Source organism: Mirounga leonina, unplaced genomic scaffold (assembly GCF_011800145.1).
Source record: "Mirounga leonina isolate KUSES-001 unplaced genomic scaffold, KU_Mleo_1.0 Mir_53, whole genome shotgun sequence".
In the NCBI taxonomy this organism is placed as follows: Eukaryota; Metazoa; Chordata; class Mammalia; order Carnivora; family Phocidae; genus Mirounga; species Mirounga leonina.
Window position 1 is genome coordinate 36,518,449 of NW_023270807.1, and position 18,981 is coordinate 36,537,429.

The 18,981-nt window shown below is 37.0% G+C and overlaps 2 long non-coding RNA genes across 3 annotated transcripts in view; both read right to left on the reverse strand.

The window, feature by feature from the left end:
- Positions 1 to 16,411, reverse strand: part of LOC118001524 — a 25,252-nt gene extending 8,841 nt beyond the window's left edge. Inside the window, exon 1 of the long non-coding RNA XR_004676714.1 lies at positions 16,292 to 16,411. This is a non-coding gene — a long non-coding RNA (uncharacterized LOC118001524). The remainder of the gene's footprint in view (positions 1 to 16,291) is intronic.
- Positions 6,789 to 12,365, reverse strand: LOC118001523. Of its 2 annotated transcripts, none has more exons than XR_004676713.1 (3): positions 11,283 to 12,365; positions 9,121 to 9,260; positions 6,789 to 8,625 (listed from the first exon to the last, which is right to left on the reverse strand). It is a non-coding gene; the product is annotated as an uncharacterized LOC118001523 (long non-coding RNA). The 2 variants fall into 2 exon arrangements; XR_004676712.1 differs by lacking the exon at positions 11,283 to 12,365 and adding an exon at positions 10,411 to 10,437.
- Positions 16,412 to 18,981: the final 2,570 nt, after the last annotated feature.

Here is an 18,981-nt window from a genome sequence, read left to right on the forward strand (position 1 = left end):
TTCCTTTCCTTTCCTTTCCTTTCCTTTCCTTTCCTTTCCTTTCCTTTCCTTTCCTTTCCTTTCCTCCCTCTCTCCTTTCTCTCTTTTTCTTTCTTTCTTTCTTTTTTTCAACAGTTAAATTCTACCCTCTTAAATTTTAATATATAATACAGTGTAATCAACTATAGTCACCATGTTGTACATTAGATCCTCAGACCTTATTTATCTCATAACTGAGAGTTTATACCCTTTTATCAGCCTGTCTCTGTTTTCCTCATCCTCCTGACTGCTCACAATCACCATTCTACTGTTTCTATGAGTTCAACTTTTTTTTTTTTTTAATTTGACAGATAAGTGATACCATGCAGTATTTGTCTTTCTGTCTGGCTTATATCGCTTAGCCCCCCAGTTCACCCAAGTTGTTACAAATTGCAATATTTCCTTAATTTTTTTTTACTGCTGATTAATATTCCTTTGTATATATCTCACATTCTCTTTATCCATTCATCTGTTGATGGACATTTATGTTGTTTCCATACTTTGACTATTGTGAAAGTGTTGCAAAGAACATAAGAGTACAGATATCTCTCTGAGGTAATGGTTTAATTTCCTTAGGTATATACACCCCAGAAGTGGGATTGTTGGATCATATGGTAGTTGTTTTTAATTTCTTAAGGAATGTCCTTACAGATTTTTCATAGTGGCTGTTGCAGTTTACATTCCCACCAACAGTGTACAAAGGGCTCCCCTTTTCTCACATCCTTACCAGCGTTTGTTATCGCATGTCTTTTTGATAACAGGCATCCTAACATGTGAGATGATATTTCACTGTGGTTTTGATTTATATTTTTAAAAGATTTTATGTATTTATGTATTTATTTATGAGATAGAGAGAGAGAGCATGCGAGAGAGTACAAGCAAGGGGGAGCGGCAGAGGGAGGGAGAAACAGGCTCCCCGCTGAGCAGGGAGCCCGACACAGAGCTTGATCCCAGAACCCTGAGATCATGACCTGAGCTGAAGGCAGACGCTTAAAACCGACTGAGCCACCCAGACGCCCTTGATTTATATATTTCTGATGGTTAATGATGTTGAGCATCTTTTCATGTACTTTTTGTCCATTTGTATGTCTTTGGAAAAGTTTCTATTCAGCAGGTTCTTTGCCCACTTTGTAACTGAGCTACTTTTTTTTTTTCTTGCTATTGAGTTGTATGAGTTCTTTACATATTTTAGATATTAACCCCTTATTGAATATGCAGTATGCAAATATCTTTTCCCATTTCGTATGTTGTCTTTTCATTTTATTGATAGTTTCCTTTGCTGTGTAGAAGCTTTTAGTTTGGTATAGTCCCACTGATTTATTTTTGCTTTTCTTGTCATTACTATTGGTGTCAAATGCAAAAAATCATTGCCAAGGCCCACTCAAGGAGCTTACCTTCTATGTTTTCTTCTAGGAGTTTTATGGTTTCAAATCTTACATTCAAATCTTTAATTTGTTTTGAGTTAGAGTATGGTGTAAGATACTGGTCCAGTTTCATTCTTTTTCATGAGACTGTCCAGTTTGCCCAACATCATTTATTGAAGAGACTATCTTTTCCATATTGTATATTTTTGTCTCCTTTGTGGAAATTTAATTGACCATATATGTGTGGGTTTATTTTTGGGCTCTCTATTTTGTTCCATTGATGTATGTGTCTGACTTTATGCCAATACCATGCTATTTTGATGGCTATAACTTTGCTTCGGCTATTTGGGGTCTTTTGTGTTTCCATAAAATTTTAGGATTTTTAAAAAATTTCTGTGGAAAAAAATGCCATTGGAATTTTTATAGGGATTGCATTGAATCTGTAATTTGCTTTGGGTAGTATTTAACAATACTAATTCTTCCAATCCATGAATGTGGAATATCATTCCACTTATTTGGGTCTCCTTCAACTTTTTAAGTTAATGTTTTATAGTTTTCAGAGTGCAGGTCTTTCATCTTCTTGATTCAGTTTATTCCTAACTATTTTATTGTTTTTGATGCTATTGTAAATGGGATTATTTTCTTAATTTCTCTTTACAATAGTTCATTGTTAGTGTATAGAAACTTAGATTTTATATATTGATTTTGTATCCTGAAACTTCACTGAATTTGTTTACTGGTTCTAACAGACTTTTTGTGGAGTCTTCAGGTTTTCTATAAATAGTCTCATGTCATCTATAAAGAGGGACAGTTCCACTTCTTTCCAATTTGGATGCCTTCCCTCCCACCCCCTATTTGCTCTGTCTAGGATTTCTAGTACTATGTTGAATAAAAGTGACAAGAGTGGACAATCTTGTCTTGTTCCTGATTTTAGAGGGAAAGCTTTCAGCTTTTTATCATTAAGTATGATGTTACCTCTAAGCTTCTTATTATGGTGATGTACATTTCTTCTATATCCAATTGTGAAGGATTTCTATCATGAAAGAATGTTGAATTTTGTCAAATAATCTTTCTGCATCTATTAAGATGGTCATAGGATTTTTCTCCTTCATTTGTTGATGTGGCATATCACATTTATTGATTTGCATATGTTGAACCATCCTTCAATCCCAGGAATATATCCCACTTGATCATGGTGTATGACCCTTTTAATGTGCCATTGAATTCAGTTTGTTAATATTTTGTTAAGTATTTTTGTATCCATGCTTATTAGGGTTATTGGCCTGTAATTTTTTTTTTTCTTGTTGTGTCCTTGTCTGGCTTTGGTGGTGTCAGGATAATGCTTATCTTGTAAATGAATTTGGAAGTGTTCCTTCCTCTTCTATTTTTGGAAGAGTTTGAGAAGGATTGTTACTAATTCTTCTTTAAATGTTTGGTAGAATTGCCAGTGATACAATCTGGTCCTGGACTTTTCTTTATTGGGAGATTTTTGATTACTGACTCAAAATCCCCAGTGGTAATTGGTATTCAGATTTTCTGTTTTTTATGATTCAGTCTTTATGATTCAGACTCTTTTTTTTATGATTCAGAATATCTCAATTTCTTCTAGGTTATCTATTTTGTTCACATATAATTGTTCAGGGTAGTGTCTTATAATTCTTTTTTTTTAAGATTTTTATTTATTTAACAGAGATAGAGAGCACAAGTAGGCAGAGCGGCAGGTAGAGGGAGAGAGAGAAGCAGACTCTACTCAGGCTTCCTGCTGAGCAGGAAGCCAATGTGGGGCTCTATCCCAGGACCCTGGGATCATGACCTGAGCCGAAGGCAGCTGCTTAACTGACTGAGCCACTGAGGTGCCCCTATAATTCTTAATATTTCTATGTTATCAGTTGTAATGTCTCTTTAATTTCTGATTTTATTTGAGTCTTCGCTCTGTTTTCTTAGTCTAACCAAAGGTTTAACTAATTTTATTAGTTGTCTGGTGTGTAGGAGTCACTCAGCTAGTTTCTGGGTCTCTCTCAGAGGGAATTGTTTCATATGTTGCTGTATTTTTGGTGTCCATGAAAGGAGGGAAACTCAGGAACCCCCCTTGTCACCATATTGGTCCCTTTATTGGCATTTTTATACTTTTAAAAGGGAGAAAAATGATTAATAATATCCCAGACACTTTACACATCTTGATTCATTTCTTTCAATAACTTTGAAATATAGGCATTGTTAATTTCACTGTACAGATGAAGAAACAGGCTTAGATAAAGTAATTTGTTCACATCCAAGCAAATTGTCAGTGACAAAACAGGGATTCACCTCAGGTTCTATTTCACCCCCTTACATCAAACTATGTAGAGGGTGAGATTCAGGTGAGATTCAAGAATACAGGTTCCATTAAAGTAGTCTTCAAAAGACATAAGCAAGTTATATTTAAATTGTGCCTATAGGCTTATCTTATTCAATTGAGGTCTTTGTAAACAGATGTCTTCATTTATGTAGATAAGTTTGAGATAAGTATCAACTGGATTTCTTTTTTTTTAATTTTATTTTATTATGTTATGTTAATCACCATACATTACATCATTATTTATTATGTTATGTTAATTACCATACACTACATCATTAGTTTTTGATGTAGTGTTCCATGATTCATTGTTTGCGTATAACACCCAGTGCTTCATTCAATATGTGCCCTCTTTAATACCCATCGCCAGGCTAACCCATCTTCCCACCCCCTCCCCTCTAGAACCCTCAGTTTGTTTCTCAGAGTCCATAGTCTCTCATGGTTCGTCTCCCCCTCCGATTCATTTTTCAACTGGATTTCTTATAGCCAAAAGCAGCCTGCCTGAAAATAAGATCCTATGGCAGGGGATGACTGTCACTTAGAGTTGCAGTGAAATCAGCCTCAGGTAGTTTCCTTGGGTCTGCTAGCATGTTTCTGAGAAATAGAGGGACATCCTGACTGCTGACTATTCCTTCTGTGCTGTCTACTCTGGTCAGAGTAAATGTGTGCTGAGCTTTGTCAACTACATTTGTAACACATGTGTGTCAGGGGGGTGCAATCTGAAAGACCAACTTCAACATTCACCTGATTGCTCATAAACAAAATTGCATTTGAGTAAGATGGGCATACTTCCCAGTTTTCCCAGGATGGTTCTGCTTTATGCTTATTGTCCCAATGTATTTTTAGATAGCACTGACTTCACTTCTCAAAATTGTCCTAGTTCAGAGGAGAAATTAAATGATCATCTCACATATCTACTATATATGTAATGGTTCCTACCTCCCTTCCTACCTAGCTCTTATTTTGGTTCCACAATCAGGACAAGCCCCTTCCTCTCTGTTTATGTGCAAACTGTAATTTTTTGCTTTCAAATTGTGTATTACCCATTGAAACTCATTTTATTGTTCAGTTGATATATTTTTCTATTTATGAAAATTGTTTGGACACCTTGAGTTGGGATGAAGTGCACCATAATTGTTCCCACTAAAATTAATGGCAATATATTTTTTATTTAATGATATTTCACTTGGCAGTAGGGTTTTCAGGAATGAATCAAATCTGTTAAGTGAAGGAGATAGCTTTATTCCTGGAACTTTGGCATATTGTGGGCACTCAAAAAATAAATGTTAAATGGAAGATAAACGAATAAATAGATGATTCCAAAGGCCCATATGGATCTTTACAGTACGATTTTGTGGTCCTGTTACTGTGTTTTGTATTTACTGTATTCTCATATAGAAAGACATGTTTAAACCTACCCATTATGCTTATTGCTTTTAATTTCTGATGACATTTAATCATCATGTCACACTGTAGTAGGCATTGATTCTCTTCACTAATATCTGATTCCCCTATATTTCTGTATATGTGAGTGGATTACACTTATTTGTAGGTTAGGTGTGTCCACATAACTTCCTTTGGAAAATGAAATGTGGATATGTGATCAGAATAGTGAGGAAGCATTTATTGATGGTGTTCTTTCTTTTAATATATAATGAGAATAAACCTTAGGAAACACAGGCGCATTTGCCAACGAATGAATCCATAAGTCACCATAGAGTGTTGATACTGTGCTTTGCACAGTCCTGGGCACAAATTTGGTATTCAATAATTGCTTGTTGAATATGAGATACAGTTGCTCAATAATCATTTCTTATTTTGTTCAGGCCATTCAGGTGAAGAAACTGAGAGTGAAGGAAACTAAGGAGCTGGCCCAAAGTCACCCAGTTTGTTGGTGCTTGGGCTGGAATTAGCACTCAGTGTTAGGCTCCTTGGTTAAAAGTCAACTATGAACTCGTGACTGCTGAGCATTCTATGTTATAAAAGGGTGGAAGGATTTCTTCCTTTCTCTGAAGTGGTAATGGAGAAAAGAGTTAAACACAAATAATTATTTTATAAAATAATGAATATATATATATATATATATATATATATATGAACAGACATATTGTGTAAAAATACTATGTGTTTGTTTAAGTCAATCTTTGCCTAAAACTATGCTAGGTTTTGGATAGGATGCAAAAGTTGTGCAAGACATAATTAACTTTAGAATATTTTAGAGTCTATTTGGTGAGAGAATATACCAAAATAATAGTAGCGATGAGACTAGATTTTTTTAGGTTGGCAAAAACCGTAAGCAAATGGTGGTTTGAGTATGCATTAGATGTGGTTGGAGATCATAGATTAACAAAGGAGAGGGGGCGCCTGGGTGGCTCAGTCGGTTAAGCGACTGCCTTCAGCTCGGGTCGTGATCCCAGGGTCCTGGGATCGAGCCCCTCATCGGGCTCCCTGCTCAGCAGGAAGCCTGCTTCTCCCTCTGCCCCTCACCCTGCTTGTGTTCCCTCTCTCGCTGTGTCTGTCAAATAAATAAATAAAATCTTTAAAAAAAAATTTAAAAACAAAGGCGAGAAGTGAGGCATGCCTACTCTAGTGTGTCTGGTTCTTTGTATTTACAGGAAAGAAAATCAAACTATTGATAATTGGAGGTACTTACCAGCCAGAAAACCTCATAGAATTCCCTTTCTTTACACAGAAGCAACTATGGTGGGCAAGAGTGGACTCATGTTAGATCTAATTAGTAGACTCAGGGGTGATAAGGTCACAGATAAGGTTGTAGTATTGTCCGGAGCACTTATTAAGAATGGAGAGGTCCCCTGTGGTGTCCTACATAGGGTCTTCAAGGCCATCTGGGGTACATGACACCCCCAAAGAGTTTCCTTCCCTTCTCACCTGTGCTCATCTTCCTACTTGTACATGGGGCTGAATTTACTCAGTGATGCTATGTTGTCTCTCTTTTAACCTTAATCTGTGCATCTGCTTAAATGTTACTTCTATCACTTATAGTTCTGACTCTCAAAATCCATTTTCACTCCAGAAGTGAAAAAAATCTATGATTAGTAGAAATAAAATTATAAAATAATGAAATTTTTTTCTGAATATGCATGTAATACATGAACATTGAAAAATATAAAATACTGAAAAAAAGTGGCATTTGGGACTATTCCATTCTTTCACTCCCCCAGGTAATCTTAATCTTTCTCGGTGTATCACTTAGTGAATAAAATCCCGGGCTCTAGAGCCCTTCTGCCTGGGGTGAAATCTCATCTCTACCTGCTAATTGTGTGACAAGACAAATTACTTAACATTTGTATGCTTTCTCATCTACAAAGGTGATAAAAGTAGTTTCTACCTGGGTTGTGAGAATTAAGGAGATGGTGCATATGAAACATGAAGAACAATGCCTGAAACTTACAAAAAAATCAGTGAAGTTCATTATCATTAATATTTTAGCTTTATCAGTGACAGAAGGGAGCAGGAATAGCAATATAGTTGCTTGGAATACCTAATTAGCCAAAGCTAGGTCACAACGAGGATGAGCTCCACAGTCTTCCAGCACTAGAACCTCCTTCGATGTAGGCATTGTCACGAGGTGAAACACAGGTGACAGTGGATCGATAAACATTCCCTGTGTTTTCATTGACCATGACCACATCAGTGGGTGACTCAGTAGGTCAGCAGGCCAGATAAATACCTGCACTCCAATTGGCAACAAAATCAATTTTTATTTATCACCTCAGAACATCCGCTTGAAAAATCATCATTTGCTATGTACTCAAACCCTTGCCAAAGTCCTAGTCAGATTATCTCCCAAGATGGACCTAGGTAGACTATGCCTAACCCCACCCTTAATTACTCCGCACATCACTGCATGTGGCTTTTCTCACTATGAGAGCACTAACATGAAGAAGGGCTTCATTTTAGGATTGTAAGGAGAGCCACCCTTGCCTGTTGGTCCATGTACATCCTCTGCACCATTTGTATGTGTGCTGCTGTGTTCTTGTATCACCTCAGTTTGTGGTCAAACAACTACAAAGTCTGACATTCTTTCCTTATTTGTTTTATATTGCTTACAATTCCTTTCTTGTTGAACACTTGGGGTTTCTGCTTTTAGCTACTATACACAATGCTGACCCTAAATTCCTTGACACAACTCTTTCAGTCCCTCCTGAAAATATATTTCCTTCTTCCAATACAGTGGAGTCACGCCTCAATTCAATATTCCAACTACATGTGAGAGAGTTGGATTTGACTAGAATCGTGGTTGAGGCTAGGTAATGATAGAAGGGAAAGGATTTATGCAAAGAATGATGAAAATGATTGACACAAGCATCAAATCAAGGAACTGATCAGTGTTATGACTGGGAGCCCCTCAGGAGGGATAGTGAGCAGGTGGTATACTCGGAAGGCATGTACTTTAAGGGAACAGCAAGTCTTTAGGGGGAAGGAGGGCACAGTGGTTTGTGTGACAATGTGGAATAAAAAGGACACTTAGCCCAGCTCAAACCTGAGAAGTATGTGGGATAGAGAGATCAACTCAATTTCCACTTGAATGGATTTCAGGGAACAATGTCACAGGAGAGAGAGCCAGATTCCTGTTGGAGCAAAAAAGTGAAAGGAAATGTCTATAGAGGTGGCTGAGAATAAGGGGGCTTTTACTGATGAGTGAGCTTGAGTCCTCAAATGAGTTATAGAAAAGTTTCAGGGAATTAGTCATAAAAGAAGACAGAGCCAGATGGAGATTAGAATCTGCTGAGGGTGAAAGATGTTCAGCATTTCTTGGGACTGAAAACAAGAATGAAGATTGTAGAGGTTCACCATGAACTGGGAGGCGGAAGTAGGTGTGTAGGGTGCAGCAGGTGTGTCTTGCTCTGGACACGCAGCTCCCTTCTTCATTTCTGGCATGAAGGCCTTGAGGATAGCAGAAGAAGAATATAAATATGTGAATTGGAATAATTGTCGCTTTAATAGGTAAAAATGTTTTTCAGTCATATATGTATTTAATTATAAAATCAAGATCAAATGTACATAGTTCCTATTTTACTTTTGTAACTTCCTCTTTATATCATACATATGCCATTACTTATTCTTCTCACCTATGATTTTTAAATGGCTGTATATGTAAAGTAATTTATTTAACCATCTCCTTATTGTTGGAGAGTTAAGTTGTTTCCATAAATATAGACTATATAAATTTTACCCAAGCAATATGTCACTGAAAATACATTTAGAAATGGAGTTATGAACACTGGGGAAGGTGCCAGTATTTACTGTCAAATTTAAATAAGTATGTTAGATTTAAGACTCTTTAGAGGCAAAAAAATTGAAATGAGATCTGTAGAAGTCAAACTCAGAATGGTTAGAGGTTAGTCAGTTCCCTGGCTTTTTTTATGGAACCAAATTTACCTTTAGATCCAAGGATGTTCATTCTAGAGAAAATGAATTTCAAATTTTGCAAAAATAAGTCAAGGTCATATTAGAGGAGACGCTGTGAATCAGCAGCATTTGGAGTTCGGAGATCCTGACCGCATAAGTTCTGTGTGAGTCTGTGGAATGCACAGAAATTATATATGAAGGATGCTGTTGCCTTAGATTCCCCCATCCTATCTCTGGGGGTCACAGGGTTTTACTGTGAGCCAGGTCATTGGGCCTAGAAAGGAATACATCACTGATCGTTTTTGAAAAGTTAACTCTTAAGGATACTGAAATACAGTTTAATGCTTGGGGAAAAAATCAGTAGTATATATGGGTCATTAATCTTTTTATGGAAGTCTGCTTCGAGCCTCAACTCCCTGATCTTTACTCTAGGCTGTCTATGGTCAGGATTATTTATCTGTGCCTTAGTATCATTGGATTTGGTGGGATTTAGTGAACATCAGTTTTCTCTTTTTTTAAAAGATTTATTTATTTTAGAAAGAGAGAGAATGAGAGAGAGAGCAAGGGGAGGGGCAGAGAGAGAGGGAAAGAATCTTAAGCAGACTCCCCGCTGAGTGCAGACCCCAATGACTGGCTCGATCTCACAACCCCAAGATCATGACCTGAGCTGAAATCAAGAGTCAGGGGGATGCTTAACACACTGAGCCACCCAGGAGCCCTGTGAACATCCATTTTCTAAATTGGATCTGGGTTAGACTTGGACACTCTACTTGTGGGGGTTTAATTACGGAAATTGCAGGAAGTATTACACCTTCATATGTTACCAATAAGCCATTGATTATCAACCAGGGATGATTTTGTCCCTCTTCTCCCCAGGGAACATTTGACAATGTCTGGAAACATTTTTAGTTGTCACAACTGGGGGAGGGTGCTACTGACATCTAACGAGTAGAAGACAGGGATGCTGATGAACATCCTATAATACACAGGATAGCCCCCACAACAAGGAGTTCTCCAGCCCCAAATGTCAATAATGCTGATATTGAGAAACCATGGTATAACCAGTCCTCTGTAACAGCTAGTGCTTTAGCAGGTTCTAATGTCATTTTATTTCATGATGTATTTTAGATAATCTTAAGTATTCTCAATAGCTGTTGGGATGTTGCTGTCTTCCTCAAGGACTTTTTGTACATTATTAAATATATATTGTGCTTATATGTAATGGTTTCCTTACTCTCGGTCATAACTGATAGGTGAAAGGTAAGAGGTGAGTTTGTCTCTACTGAACATCCCATTTATACAACATATTTTCCTGCTTACATAATTTGTTCCACAGGTTGAGAGAAGAAAGTTGTTCTTCCCCTGTAATTTCCAAAACATAAACTTTTATTTTCTTTCTTGAAAGAGCAACCATGTCTACTAGCGTAGGCTTCTGTGTGACTCAAAGAACAACAGTCAGATTCACAGCTGGAAGCAAATGCTTTACTTGGAGAAGTCTTTCCTAATAAATTTTGCTACATCCTTGGTAGGGCAGAAAACAGTTAAAGTAGCAGAAACATCTTGCTCCTGGCAGGTGGGGGAGGAGGAGAGTATAAGTTAATACCAATTCTCAGTTCTGACTCTTTCCTCCTCTTGTTTTCTTTCTGCCTTCCATCTCTCCCTGTGTGTAATGCCCAGTTTGGCTAGAAATTAACAAGTCTTGGTTAGAAACTATCAGGAGAAAATTCAGCCTCTTTATGGACAAAGCTTTTCAGTATCTGGTCTCCACTTGTCTCCCTTACTTCTCATCTGCACTGGGCCCCAAGCAGAATCCCTAAAAAGTGACTTCCTATCCTGAGTGGGCATTAAAATCAAAATGGATGGCAAAGATTATGCACCCAATTCCAACATGGGTGGGGAGGGAGTGGGGTTCCCCACACCACCAAGCAATTCTCAGACATCAGCTAGGAGTCCTACAATTCAACTCTGTCTTTACACTACCTTTCCAGAGATAACATCAGATTCCACAAGTTGAACGTTCATCCTACAAGCCTGCTTTCCACTTTCAAATGCCAACCCCAAGCCCAGGTTGTTACCTGTACTTATGACAGACTAGCTATAAATTGGGAGTTCTCATGACCTCCTTCCTGGGTTCGATTAATTTGCTAGAGAAGCTCACAGAACTTGGGAGACCCATTTATTCACTAGATTACCTGTTTATTACAGAGGATCTTGAAGGACATGAATCAACAGCCAGATGATGAGATACATAGGATGAGGTCCCGAGCAAAGGACCTTCTGTCCTTGTGGAGTTTGAAGCCCAGAAAGGTGGCATGAGGAAGAATTCTGGTTCCACAACCTGGAAGCTCTCTGAACCTCATCCTTTAAGTTTTTATGGAGGCTTTATTACATAGCCAGGATTGTTAAATCATTGGCCATTGTTGATTGTTTCAACCTCTAGTCCCTCTCTCCTCCCCAGAAGTCAGTGGGTGGGACTGAATGTTCCAACGCTGTATTCACCGTTAGTTTCCGTGGCCACCAGCCCCCATCCTTAGGTGCTTTCCAAAGTCACTTCAATAACATAAACCCAGTTGTGGTGGAGAGGGCCTTGCTGTGAATAACAAGACACTCATTTCATTTTTATGGCTCTGAAGCAATTTCTGGAACTGAGGACAAGAGACCAAATATAAAAAAAAGAGGTACCCACTGCTCTTATTGCTCAGGAAATTCCAAGGGTTTTGGGAGCTGTGAGCCAGGAACTGTGGACAAAGACTAAATACATATGAGAAATGTCTTGGTCATCTGAATGACGAAATATGTATTTCTTATAAATCACAATATTGCACAGATGTGCATTAATGTAAAGATTCCTAGGACCACTTTGTAGATATTCTGACAGATATAGACCCTCAGGATCATATCCTTAAGAAACTCCCTTGGGTAATTCTGATACAACTCCACTGGAATTTGTAATCCATTACTCAAATATTTCAGACCTTTCCGTAAATCCTCTCCTTTGCTCCTTCCTTTGCCTAGACCATGTCTTTCCTGTACTTCCCAGGCCTTCTTAACCACTCCCACCTCTGTGTCCCTATAACAACTTACACTTCTATTATTAAAGCAAATATAATAATGCATAGCAATTTATTGAGCTACATTCATTTCCTGGATAGATTGTGGGCTCCTTAAAGAATAGATACTTCTTTAAAAAAATCAATACTAAGAATACAGTTTGCACCAGACTAGGTGTATCAGTCATCTCAAGCATCACACTGAAATCCTGGAGGTCAGAGCTTCTGCCTGAAAAAAAAAAAAAAAAATTGAAAAAATATCCTAAGTGTAAATTTAGTCATTTAGAAATCACTTTTTAATTCCTTTCCCAAAAATGGAAGTCACCATTAGCACTAAGATTAATAGAAAGTTTTAAATACATAGGGAAATACATGAGTCATAAATAATAATGTATGTAATAAAGAAAAAATAATGAAATAGGTATGTAAAATGAAGCCAACTGATACACATATGCCTGCATGCATATGATTGGAAAGAAATACGCTGAATATATTACAATTTTGTAGTGAGATTTGATAAAGTTAATTTGTCTATCAGTACCCACAAAATGAAGGCAGTGCTAGTGACCAGTTCCGTGTCACAAATCTAAACCTAAGTCAGCCTGAACTTGTGGGAAATACCTATCAAGGAAGCCTAAAATACACTAATCACAATCCTCCAACTCAGTTTAGCTAGCTTACCTTACCCTAAAATAGGACCTGGTGGCTTTATAAGGAAAGCCTCGCCATCTCAGCCAATCATGCCCTGTTTCCGAGTTACCCTTTCTGATGTTCTATAAAACTCGCTCTTGCCCAAAATACTTTGGGAGGAATGCTCCTGTACTTGGGAGGCACTGTACTCCCCCAATTCACGGATTGTTTTTCCTTGAATAAAGGACATCAAACTCATTACTAAGTTGTTTTAGTTTTGTCATTTGACAGATTAAGAAATTTAAGATATACTTTATATATTGTAAGGATGATACAAATTGAAAATAAAAGGCTTACTTATCCCTGTTGAAATGGGGGGGAAGATATTTCCCTCTCCTCCCTTTTCTTAGAACATTTACCTAAGAGAGCATGTAATTCTAAGTACTTTCTCATCTCTTTGAGATGTATGTAAAGTTTTTGAAGACTAGAAAGGCCTTTTGTCAGCTTTATGACCCAGAAATGCCCTTCTCAAGAATGTGGAACCACCTCTTTGAAATGCAGCGTCCAAGGAGAGCACCCCTATCTTCCAGTTTCTCTGGGAAGGTAGGAGCCTGACTTCTAAGACACGAAATTACCTTATGTCATAGAGAGTCTGTTTTTCAACTTGGGTCACTCCAATTAACAGGTAATGTTAAGATTAACTATGTGGGACAAATGGAGTTATCAATTCTTCTTACTTGGGACTAGTTATCATTTATCTTGAAGACTGGCTTTATTTTTTCAGCTGTGTAAAAGGGTGAGATTTCTTTCTGTCCTTTCAGTCTGTGATGCGCATTATATCTTGGTTTGCTTCTTATTCAATAATAAGACTGCTTCTCATTCTCTACTACCTTCCCGAAGAAGATTTCGGGGTTGGGAGATTTTGTTTTTAATTATATTTCCCCAATAATATTTGTTTAATTTGCACATGTGCTACAATGAACTTTTTATTTAAATGTGAAGTAGAAATTTCCTTAGAATATTTTTGCTCTCTGCCAGGATAGCAAACTCCCCCGCCCCGCCACCTTTTTAACTAAAAGATATCAAGAGAAAGGAAGTGTAGTGGACCAGGAAGGGAAAGATAGTGGGAGAAGGATGGATATCAAACATTTATTTAGTGCACTTTGTTGAGTGCCAAGTATGTGTATTGTAATGTGTGGAAATGTGTGGAAATGTGGGAACAATGGTAAAAAGTCATGGTTCCCACTTGAAAAGATGGCTTAGTCTAATTGAAGACATGGGTTTGTTCTCTGGTAATACAAGAAACTAAGGAAGGTGGTAGAGACAGACTCATTTACCATGGGCTGAGGAAGTGAGTGTTTATCATCAAGGCTCTAAATTGGAATGTCCCAGATTTTAAGAGAAAGGACATGCTTTGTTGACTGACAATTCTGAAACCAAGACGAAGACAGTCTTTTCCAATGATAACAAGGCATGGTTGAAATGAAGAGTATTTTTCTTGTGTAACTAGATTATATTATTTTAAAACCAGTTGTGAATGGCTAAGTTCCATATACATGGGTTCAGGATACCAAATGCCAAGCTACACTCTTACTAAAATTCTCTATCCTAACTCAAAATGGCTCATAGATCTAAATGTAAAGCATAAAACTCTAAAGTTTTAAGAAAAAATACAGGAAAAAATCTTTATGGCCTGAGGTCAGGCCAAAAGTTCTTAGACAAGACAATAGCAAAACTACCTATATATTTTAAAAATAACAATAATAAATTGGACTTTTGGTCTATGCCTGCAAAAAAACAGTTAGAATGAAAATGCAAACTACAGAGTGGGAGAAAATGTGTGCAGGTCACATATCTGAGAAAAGACTTGTATTAAGAATATATAATGAGCTTTCAAAGGCATCAGAAAGAAAACAAATAACCCAATTTGAAAACGGACCAAATTTTTGCCTTAAAGTTGACTTTGATGCTAGTAGAACCACACCAGCTTTTTTTTTTTTTTAATAGTATCTGCATGGTGTATTTTTTTCATTTGTTTATTTTTTGGCCCTTTTCTCCTTATATTTAATATGTTTAATGTAAGCAACATACAGTTGGGTTTAAACAATCTTTTCTTTTTAATATTTTATTGCATTCCTATTTAATGACTTATTTAATCTTTAAATTGCAAGATATAATAAATCAAGTTATAATTTATTTTTTCTTGTTCCATGTTGCTTTTCCTTCTCTTACTCTCAGATTAGTTAAGATTTTTAAAACCATTACTATATTTCTTCCTCCCACATTATAATTTGTTAGTTGTGTCTCTTATTTCTTATTTTACTGCTGTCCTAGAGCCTATGACACACAATTCATGTCCTTGACTTATTATAGTTCTTTTTAAGTTGACATTCTACTAATTCTCAGAAAATGCAGGTATGTTAAGAACTCTCTGACTGCATTCACTTTATAATTGTCCTAAATTTTATTCTTTATATATTTTAAATCAGAAGACATTCTTTTTTTAAAAGATTTTATTTATTTGAGAGAGAGAGAGAGAGCCCAAGTGGGGGTTAGGGGAGGAGGGGCAGAGGGAGAAGCAGACTCTCCGCTGAGCAGGGACCCTCAACGTGGGGCTTGATCCCAGGACCCTGGGATGATGACCTGAGCCGAAGGCAGATGCTCAACCGACTGAGCCATCCTGATGCTCCCAGAAGACATTCTTATTATTGCTTTACACAATCAGTACAAAATTAGATTTAGGCATATATTTAACCTTTATGGTACTTTTCATACCCTTCTGCATTACCATGATTTCAAATGGAATGAATTTTCTTCTGTTGGAGAATTTCTGCCTCTATTATTAGTTTTAGTGTGATTCTCCCAGTGAAATATTCTCTCAATTTCTGTTTTACTAAAACTGTGATATTTGCTTACATTTTTTCATTCATAGTTCTTGATTTTAACAGATTACATTAATTTTAACTATATTTTAGAAGAAAATTTTCAATAGTCACACAGTTCTAGGTTGGCAGTTATTTTCTCTTTGAACTTTAAGAAATTTATTCCCATGTGGCTGGCTTCCATCATTTCTGTTAAAAAGACAGTTTGTCAATATTTTATTTGTTTCTTTAGAGGAGATTTCTCTAAAAGCTTTCAAGGTATTCTTTTTTTAAAATTTTTTTTTATTTTTTTAAAGATTTTATTTATTTATTCATGAGAGACAGAGAGAGAGAGAGAGGCAGAGGGAGAAGCAGGCTCCCAAGGAGCAGGGAGCCCGATGTGGGATTTGATTCCAGGACCCTGAGATCATGACCTGAGCCGAAGGCAGACGCTTAACCATCTGAGCCACCCAGGCGCCCCTCAAGGTATTCTTTTTTTCTTGGGTTTTTAGCAGATGTTACTGGTTTGGTTTTCTATGTATTTGTGTTGCATAAATTTTTTAAAAGATTTTAAGTCTGTGATTTTGATGCTTTAGATTAGTTTTGGACTATTTTAAGCCACTATCTCTTCTAAAATTGCCATTCTCTCCTTTTTCCTACCTCTCCAGTAACAGATATGTTAGAATGTTCATATGTCCCATTCATTCTTACAGTTTACTCTGTAATTTTTTTCCTTTGTGCTTCTGTCTGGATCTTTTTTGTTACCTTTTTTCTTTTCCTTGAGAGAGAGAGAGAGAAAGTGTGAGTGGTGGGAGGGAGGGGCAGAAGGAGAGGGGGAGAGAGAATTTTAGGCAGGCTCCACACTCAGCGTGGAGCTGGACATGGGGCCCAATCTCATGATCTGAGATCATGACCTTAGCCAAAATCAAGAGTTGGACACTTAACCAACTGAGCCATCCAGATACCCTCTGTTTACCTACCTTTAAAAAAAAAAAATTGAGATATAATTGGCATGTAACATTATATTAGTTTCAGGTGTAGAGCATAATGATTCAATATTTGTGTATATTATTAAATGATCACCAGAATAAGTCTAGTTAACATCTATCACCAAACATTGCAATTTTTTTCTTGTGATGAGAACTTTTAAGATTTATTTCCTTAGCAACTTTTAAATATACAATACAGTATTAACTATAGGCATCTTGCTGTACATCCTCAGGACTTATTTTAGAACTGGAAGTTATATCTTTTGACCACCTTCACCCATTTTGCACCATCCCCAGCTCCCCCATTCCACCTCCCAGCCTCTGGCAACCACCAATCTGCTCTCTCTATCCATGAGCTCTTGTTATCCGTCTTTTGATTTGCTAATACTTTCTTCTGATATTTCAAATCCTCCAGCAACTTAATTCTTAAATTCCATCAACTTAGTTCTTAAATTCAGGTATAGTATTTTTTTGTGCATTTCAATTACAGATATTTTAAAGTCTATATCTTATAATTCCAACATCTTAGTGATCCGTGGGCTTGTTCTTTTGTTTTTACTCATTTGGTCCTGCCTCCTAGCATACTTTCTTTCTTTTTTTTGTTTTCATTGTGGTAAATGTATATAACATAAAACCTGTTGTCATTTTAAATATTTTAAGTGTACAATTCATTAATTACATGCACAGTGTTAACCATCACATTATCTATTTTCAAAACATTTTCATCATACAGAGATTCGGTACGCATTGAGCAAGAACTCTTCATTCCCTCTACCTCTCACCCCTAGTAGTCTCTAATCTATTTTCTGTGTTTATGAACTAAACCATACAATATTTGTTATTTTGTGTCTGGCTTATTTCACTCAGCATAATGTTGTCAAAGTTCATCCATATTGCGGCAAGTATCAGAACTTCATTGTTTTTTATGGCTGAATAATATTTTGTTGTTATATGTATATACCACATTTTATTTATCCATTCTTTTGTTGAGGGACACAAGAGTGGTTTCTGATTGTTGGCTATTATGAATAATGCTGCACTGAACATGTACGTGTATCTGTTGAGTCTCTGGGAAATACATCTAGGATTGGAATTGCTGGGTCATGTGGTAATTCTGTTTCACTTTTCCAGGAACCACCAAACTGTTTTCCAGAATGGCTACACCATTTTACATTCCAACTAGCAATGTGTGAGGGTTCCAATTTCTCTAAATCCATGCTATCACTTGTTATAATTGGTTTTATTATTATTATTGTTGGTATTATTATTTTTATCATTATTATTATAGCTGTCTGAATGGGTGTGCAGTAGTGTCTCATTATAGTTTGTATTTTCTTTACCTTAATAACTAATGATATTAAACATCTTTTCATGTCCTTATTGGCTATCTGTAGATCTTCTTTGGATAAATGTCTATTCAAGTCTTTGTCCATTTCTTCATTAGATTATTTGTTGTTAAGTTACAGGAATTCTGGATGTTAAACCCACATGCCAACACCAATGCCATGAAGCTTTTCCACAATGTTTTCTTCTAGGAAACTTACAGTTTCAAGTCTTCAGATCTTTAATACATTTTGAGTTGATTTTTGTGTATGGCTTAAGATAATGGCCCAGGTTTGCATGTGGAGATCGTTTTTCCAGCATCCTTTGTTGAAGAGTCTATCCTTTCCCAATGTGTATTCTTGGTACCCTTGTCAAAGATCAGTTGACCTTGACTGTATATGGATGAATTTACTTCTGGGCTCTCCATGTTCTTATATTAGTCTATTAGTCTGTCTTTATGTTAGTATCAAGCTGTTTTAATGTAGTTTTATAATACATTTCTAAAATAGACAGTGTGTGACTGCTAGCTTTGTTCTTTTTTTTTTTTTTAAAGATTTTATTTATTTATTTGAGAGAGAGAGAGCACATGAGAGGGGGGAGGGTCAGAGGGAGAAGCAGACTCCCCGCCGAGCAGGGAGCCCGATGCGGGACTCGATCCAGAGACTCCAGGATCATGACCTGAGCCGAAGGCAGCCACCCAACCAACCGAGCCACCCAGGCACCCCTAGCTTTGTTCTTTTTTCCTCAAGATTGTTTTGGCTATTCAGAATCCTTTATGGGTCTATATCAGTTTTTTGTTGTTGTTATTATTGTTGTTGTTTTTGAGAGAGAGAGAGAGAGCACGAGCAGGAGGGGAGGAGCAGAGGGCAAGGGAGAGAGAACCCCAAGCAGGCTTCATGCCCAGTGCAGAGCCCGACATGGGGCTCAATCTCATGACCCTGAGATTATGACCTGAGCTGAAATCAGGAGTCAGATGCTTAACCAACTGAGCCACCCAGGTGCCCGTTTCCATATCAGTTTTAGATTTTTTTTCTGTTT